Source organism: Littorina saxatilis, unplaced genomic scaffold, assembly GCF_037325665.1.
Source record: "Littorina saxatilis isolate snail1 unplaced genomic scaffold, US_GU_Lsax_2.0 scaffold_404, whole genome shotgun sequence".
Lineage (NCBI taxonomy): Eukaryota > Metazoa > Mollusca > Gastropoda > Littorinimorpha > Littorinidae > Littorina > Littorina saxatilis.
In genome coordinates, this window is record NW_027127397.1 from 95,001 (window position 1) to 103,000 (window position 8,000).

An 8,000-nucleotide genomic window follows, 5' to 3' on the forward strand; every position below is an offset into this window, starting at 1 on the left:
AAGAAATGAAATGTGTTACAAGTAACAGCCATGGGGGTGATAGCCTGTAGGTGGAATAATAATCTTCAATTGCCCAGAAATGATTGTTATCTGGTCAAGAAATGCAAAGCATTTTGATGTTTGTGACGATTAGTTACTCTTTATCACGTTTGGTCCCTGATTTTGCTGTCCTTGTCTGCGTTGGGCAGGTGTGCGTCCATGATGTCATTGCTATTGAAAACTAATCTGTACTGCAAAGTAAATGTACCCGTACATGACGTACATGGCAGTTGTCAACCGGGGGCCAGCCATGACTGGGACTGATGTATCCACAGGCACTCGACACCAGGTGGGCGGGGCCAGTGGTTGGGGTGTGATTCCCTGCCTTACACCACCACAAAGTGTAGTATCAGCAGACAAGACTGAGCAGAACTTCTGCCCCCCCCCCCCCCCCCCCCTCACCAATTGACCACTCAGTGCCATGTGCCTGCAGCTGTATCATAAACACTTTGTGACAATAGTTGTTACCTCCTTAGAACAGATCTTGTGATGCTCCTCAGTCAGTCAGTGTTTGATGGATGCTAACTGGTATACTTGACATAGTGTTCATATGAAAGTTTTATGTGTTGCAGCTCATCCAGATCACAGGTACACAAAGGAGCTGGTTACAGTGATAACATAGGCACATGGAACTGCTTATGGACTACTTTAGAAAGTGAGCGGTTACAACCAAGACTCTTCCGTCAGGAAGGTCTGCGGAAGGGTGCTTGATCTGTTTCCTCGGACAGGCTTTTCAAGACTAGGTAGGTTAAACCACATGATTGGGCTTTAATTATGAATGCACTTCAAAATTCACTCTATTTCATTATCTTGTACAACCCCCCGCGGGTTAGGGGGAAGAATTTACCCGATGCCCCCCAGCATGTCGTAAGAGGCGACTAACGGATTCTGTTTCTCCTTTTACCCTTGTTAAGTGTTTCTTGTATAGAATATAGTCAATGTTTGTAAAGATTTTAGTCAAGCAGTATGTAAGAAATGTTAAGTCCTTTGTACTGGAAACTTGCATTCTCCCAGTAAGGTAATATATTGTACTGCGTTGCAAGCCCCTGGAGCAATTTTTTGATTAGTGCTTTTGTGAACAAGAAACAATTAACAAATCTTCAATAGTACTGACCAAAGAAGAAGGTTTAATTGTGTGATCATGATTTGATACATATGCTTGACCCTGAAGATGTGTTTTATTTGTTTTGTTTCAGAACAAAGTTTGGTGAAGTAGAAGCTACCGCCGTAGGCTGGTGTAAGGCTGAAGAAGAACCTCTGACAAGTCAATTTTCAAGCAACTGAGCACGAACCCAGGTACAAGACACAGAGCTCTCTTTCTATCGGTCTGTTATTCATAGAATGACACTAACAGTGACACAAGTAAATAATCTGTATCATTGTCTTGACCTCTAGAAATTTGGTAGAGAATAAGATGACTGATAGTATTATTTTGATTATTTCATGGTCATTACAGTGGCCTCCACCCCTGCCCCTTTTAAGACACCCCAATCTAAGACTCCTTCCTATTAATGACCCTGTTTTCGCAGACTTCTTGTTCATAACATCTGTAAATTCACTCCCATTTTAAGACTTGCTCCATTTGGACTTGGACTGGGTGGCCGAGTGGTAACGCAATTGCGCTCGGAAGCGAGAGGTTGCGAGTTCGACCCTGGGTCAGGGCGTTAGCAATTTTCTCCCACCTTCCCTAACCTAGGTGGTGGGTTCAAGTGCTAGTCTTTCGGATGAGACGAAAAACCGAGGTCCCTTCATGTACACTACATTGGGGTGTGCACGTTAAAGATCTCACGATTGACAAAAGGGTCTTTCCTGGCAAAATTGTATAGGCATAGATAAAAATGTCCACCAAAATACCCGTGTGACTTGGAATAATAGGCCGTGAAAAGTAGGATATGCGCTGAAATGGCTGCGATCTTCTGGCCGATGTGAATGCGTGATGTATTGTGTAAAAAAAAATCCATCTCACACGGCATAAATAAATCCCTGCGCCTTGAATATGTGCACGATATAAATTGCATAAAATAAAAAGATAAAATAAATCCCTGCTCTTAGAACTGTACCCACGGAATACGCGCGATATAAACCTCATATTGATTGATTGATTTTAAGACCTGATTTTGCTTATTTTGGATTTCGAAAAAGAGAAAAACAAATTCCCACTCTGTACAGAATTAAGCCAGGTTCATGATTTTTGTATGGACCAAGTTGAGAGATGGCATTTGTATAGGCCTGACCAGATCTGAGATGTTGAATCTAATTGGTTACGAAGAAAGCATTGTGTCATTATAGGCACACTACTTCTCGTCACCGTCTCAGTTCTGGCCAGGCTTTAAGATAGGATAAGCTCATCCCTCAACTTTGTCACATATGAACAATCGACACACTGACTCTTGCTGTTGTGAGTTGACATTTTTTGATGAATTTATTTCTGGAAAAGGCACCATGCAGTGCTGTTTCAGGGGTGGGACTTTTCCGCGGATTTCCGCGGACACAACTTACGAATTCTGCTGGAGTAATCTATTTTTCCGCGTCACATTTCATTACAATATCTATGACTTGTTGACTGAATGATTTGGAGTGACGTGGAGATGAAACAGAACACTGGAGGCTTGAGAGTTAAATTGTGCTGACTGAAAACTCCTGATAACTAATAGTAATTTTGAGGGGGGGGGGGGGGGGAGGTTGGGGAGTGTGGAGAATGTCTTTTTTGTCAGATTGCACAGATTTTAATGTACCATTTAACCAAAATTCGGGGTAACATGCCCCCGAACCCCCTGGAAAAAAAGGGATTTCCTCCTTTTTCATCACAAGAGAGTCCCACCCCTGTGTTTACAGAATTCCTTGTTTAAAACTATCACTGTGCACAGAGGGAAGGGGGGGGGGGTGTATTTGACCACCCCTGCGTTTACAGAATTCCTTGTTTAAAACTATCACTATGCACAGAGGGAAGGGGGGGGGGGTGTATTTGACCACCCCTGTGTTTACAGAATTCCTTGTTTAAAACTATCACTGTGCACAGAGGGAAGGGGGGGTGTATTTGACCACCCCTGTGTTTACAGAATTCCTTGTTTAAAACTATCATTGTGCACAGAGGGAAGAAGGGGGGGTGTATTTGACCACCCCTGTGTTTACAGAATTCCTTGTTTAAAACTATCACTGTGCACAGAGGGAAGGGGGGGGGGGGTGTATTTGACCACCCCTGTGTTTACAGAATTCCTTGTTTAAAACTATCACTGTTCACAGAGGGAAGGGGGGGGGTGTATTTGACCACCCCTGTGTTTACAGAATTCCTTGTTTAAAACTATCACTGTGCACAGAGAGAAGGGGGGGGGGGTGGATTTGACCACCCCTGTGTTTACAGCAGAATTCCTTGTTTAAAACTATCACTGTGCACAGAGGGAAGGGGGGGGGGTGTATTTGACCACCCCTGTGTTTACAGAATTCCTTGTTTAAAACTATCACTGTGCACAGAGGGAAAGGGGGGGGGTGTATTTGACCATCCCTGTGTTTACAGAATTCCTTGTTTAAAACTATCACTGTGCACAGAGGGAAGGGGGGGGGGGGGGGTGTATTTGACCACCCCTGTGTTTACAGAATTCCTTGTTTGAAACTATCACTGTGCACAGAGGGAAGGGGGGGTGTATTTGACCACCCCTGTGTTTACAGAATTCCTTGTTTAAAACTATCACTGTGCACAGAGGGAAAGGGGGGGGGTGTATTTGACCATCCCTGTGTTTACAGAATTCCTTGTTTAAAACTATCACTGTGCACAGAGGGAAGGGGGGGGGGTGTATTTGACCACCCCTGTGTTTACAGAATTCCTTGTTTGAAACTATCACTGTGCACAGAGGGAAGGGGGGGTGTATTTGACCACCCCTGTGTTTACAGAATTCCTTGTTTAAAACTATCACTGTGCACAGAGGGAAGGGGGGGGGGGGGGTGGGGGGTATTTGACCACCCCTGTGTTTACAGAATTCCTTGTTTAAAACTATCACTGTGCACAGAGGGAAGGGGGGGGGGTGTATTTGACCACCCCTGTGTTTACAGAATTCCTTGTTTAAAACTATCACTGTGCACAGAGAGAAGGGGGGGTGTATTTGACCACCCCTGTGTTTACAGAATTCCTTGTTTAAAACTATCACTGTGCACAGAGGGAAAGGGGGGGGGTGTATTTGACCATCCCTGTGTTTACAGAATTCCTTGTTTAAAACTATCACTGTGCACAGAGGGAAGGGGGGGGGGTGTATTTGACCACCCCTGTGTTTACAGAATTCCTTGTTTGAAACTATCACTGTGCACAGAGGGAAGGGGGGGTGTATTTGACCACCCCTGTGTTTACAGAATTCCTTGTTTAAAACTATCACTGTGCACAGAGGGAAGGGGGGGGGGGGGGGGGGGGGGGGTATTTGACCACCCCTGTGTTTACAGAATTCCTTGTTTAAAACTATCACTGTGCACAGAGGGAAGGGGGGGGGTGTATTTGACCACCCCTGTGTTTACAGAATTCCTTGTTTAAAACTATCACTGTGCACAGAGGGAAGGGGGGTGTATTTGACCACCCCTGTGTTTACAGAATTCCTTGTTTAAAACTATCACTGTGCACAGAGGGGGGGGGGGGGGGGGTGTATGTGACCAAGTGAAGTGCATTGCTACATAATAAAATGAGCAAATCCGTCCCGTGAAGAAAACTTCTGCTTACTTAATTGTCAGATTTGCCAAGGCGTGTACATGAAATAAGATTATCATTCTAAATGCTGAATCAACATTCTGACTGTTTCCTATGAAACCAGGCTTGATTTTTGGTATGAATCCAAGTTAAGGGATAGCATGTGTAAAAGCAGAATTGTGTACAGAGGCAGCTTTGTGTTATTAAAGGCCGGCTGCTTTTCGTGAACACAGTTTGGCTCACATCTCACATCACCTGCCAGGCTTTTTAAAAAAAAAAAATGTTTTACCATGGGATAAGACTATCCCTCCATTTAAGCACATACCAGCAATAAACACAGTGGTTACTTGTGATGAACTAGTGGCAAGACAAATGATTTAAGCATCACATAACCTTCCTAAGTGAAGTCAAGTTATGTGTCTGTGCCAGTGTGTGTGTGCATGTGTGTGTGTCAGCATAGAATGTTGAGGACAGTTCGATGGTAAATAACCCTGACAATTTTAGCCTATGATTGTGCCTACATTGTGGCAGGATTGGATGTGGATCTTCAAAAGCCTAAGTTAACAAAAAAGTATGTAAAAGTACATTTTGAATAGTAGTTTTTTTCTCAGAGGGAAGATATCACAAGATATGATCGTTCCACTGCATGTATGCCACATAACTAAAACAAAAATTAAATGTTATTTTAATCGTCTTTTGGGTAAAACAAATACACCATCAATATATTATAATAATGATCTTGCTTGTTTACAGATGGACAACAGCTACTGCCAGGACCAGGTTACGCATAAAGAAAACAGTCAACACTTGGCTGGTGCTGCAGCTTCAGTCTTTGATGTCTATTTTTTTTTTTTTTTAAAGACAGACAGCTACCAGCTCATTCAAGACCATAGCCCCATCTTACTCACGCAGAACAGACAGCCATCTTTCGCCTTTGCACAGAACACTGCTGTCTGAAGGTACACATCAAAAGGATAGGTTTTGCACCTACAGCGTGCGACTGTGGCTAGGGTAGGAAGAACAGACTCTGCAACACGTTCTGAGAGGGTGGCCTTTTCTTGCCACCCGTACCCCTGTGCAACAAGACTTGGCCAGAGAGCACACATCCAAATGCAAACACTGAACACTGAAGAGGAAGAAGAAGAAGAAGGTGCCCACACAGAAGGACATAAATCTACTTTAAGGGCACACAAGTTTACAGCAGTTTATTGAATTGTAGCAGATTATAGGGAGAAAATGAACAAGCTAAATAGGCTGTACAGTACTTCACTTGAACAATGTATAAAGTTCCCTGTATTAAGAACATTTACAGATCACAAGACATTGTGTTTTCTTTTGTTTACAATACAAATGTTTCATAATAAAAAGATGTGCACTAGGCAAGATCCTTAAAATGTAAAACTAGTAGTGTGACAATTTTGAATTGTTCAGAGATGGTTTTTCTTCAGTGGTAAATGTTTTAGCTTTTTTTATAAGATCCCGTTAGTGAAGCATACTATAAAACCTTGACCTTCCAAACTGTGTTAGCACCCTGGGCTGCGATCATTGTGTTGAGCTACTTAAAGGCACAGTGCAGCTTACAGCCTTCGTTTTGCGTTTTTGTTGCAGCTGAGTGCATTTACAGTTCAAAAATCCTCCTATGGTAGTAAAACTACCCAACGACGACATCTGTGAAGCTCGACAGTTTCTTGTTCACGCGAGTGCATAAATTAACCTAGTTATTACGTGGTGTTTGGTCGGAGTTCGATTCAACTGAGTGATTCCGGCCTCCATTTTGTTTTATACAAACTCATGATGATGTCTGACATAGTTTGCTAGTGACGTGTCTTTTTGTGCATGATGTGGTGATCTACCTGATCTAAATTTAGATCCAAAAATAGGTCAAGACCAGCCGGGTCCGAGTACGAAATTGATTCGTAAAAAAATCGCAGTTCTTGACTCTTTGGGTGCAAGTCAATGAAACTTGGTAGTTCTTCTAATAGATAGCTGCCTGAGGTATGACTAAAAGCCCCAGGGGCTCCGTGCACCTGAATTTGACAAGTTCAGTACCTTCAGCAAGCGCAAGTACAGTAGAGAAGCGCTTGACACACTGAAAAAGGCCTACTACGAGCAAAAGAAAAAGAATCAGTGATGCATGTGCTTTTGATGTAATCTTCTTTGACATTATGATGACTACAAAAACTGACTGATGTGTTTTGTTTGTGAATGATGGATATATGTGCATGATTGCGTTTCGCAGACACAGTTGTCATGTGCGTTGTAATTGGCGACGAATGCTGGATGATTACTATTTTTGTACCAGGATTACTATTTTTGTGCCAGGATTACTATTTTTGGGGCTGAGCATTACTCCAAAACACTTATGGGGGTAAACAGGGGCCAGTTTCATAAGCCAGAAACACAGTCGACCGACTGCAGTTGTCCGAGATAACCACAGTAATCCGACGTAATCGGGTTTCACGAACAAAATTTCGGTCGACTGACTGCGGGTCGTCTCACCGGAAGTCGGCCGAACACGGTGAAGCTCTCCCCCCAACACTGTGTTCGGCTTACTGCGGTAAACCGAAAATAAATGTAATTATCCGCACAGTCAATGGCAGAATGCTCACACTTGTTTGGATTGTGAGCCAAACCTTGTGATTGTTCTTCGAAATGTATCTATCATGACGCAGTAATCCAGGAGACAAGTCAGGGTTATGTCTTGAAGACGTCACATTATGGCGTAAGAGGGTTCGACGTCACGCGAAGGAATTACTGAAAGTCTCGGTCATTGTTATTTTGAGCGGGCCGAGACTTGTTTTTTCTTCGAAATCGGCCATTTCCACGTGCGAATGAGCAAACGGAAGTGGTAATGTTGCTAAATTTAGCCCTCGACTTGGCCATTCGGATTACTGTACAGTCGGTCGACTGCGGTTGTCCGCGGGTGACGGTGATTCGCTCATGAAACGCGCTTTTCGGTGACCCGGCGATCAACCACAGTCCATCGACTGGGCAGTCGATCGACTGTCAGTCGGTTCACTGCTATCTTATGAAACTGGCCCCAGGTCTGCAGCACAACTACAAATGTAGAAATGTCGTCTGCATTTTGTATATTTTAAAAGGTTATTTTTGTGCACAGAACATACATCTGCAGGGAGGTTTGGAGGGTGAAGTTAGGATCTGTTAGGAGGCATACAGCATCACACTCATTTTGTGTGTGTGTATTTTGTGTTGACAGATAAGACACTGTCATTCCAGCAGAAACCTGTGATGATGCACATTTTATTGAAGTGACCAGCTGAAATTGTATGTACGT

At 43.4% G+C, this 8,000-nt stretch overlaps 1 long non-coding RNA gene across 1 annotated transcript in view; it reads left to right on the top strand.

Moving 5' to 3' along the window:
* The window catches only part of LOC138955858 (uncharacterized), a 9,479-nt gene extending 2,589 nt beyond the window's left edge, over positions 1-6,890 (top strand). The window contains exons 4-6 of the long non-coding RNA XR_011452403.1: positions 612-782; positions 1,236-1,335; positions 5,459-6,890. This is a non-coding gene — a long non-coding RNA (uncharacterized lncRNA). The remainder of the gene's footprint in view (positions 1-611; positions 783-1,235; positions 1,336-5,458) is intronic.
* Positions 6,891-8,000: the final 1,110 nt, after the last annotated feature.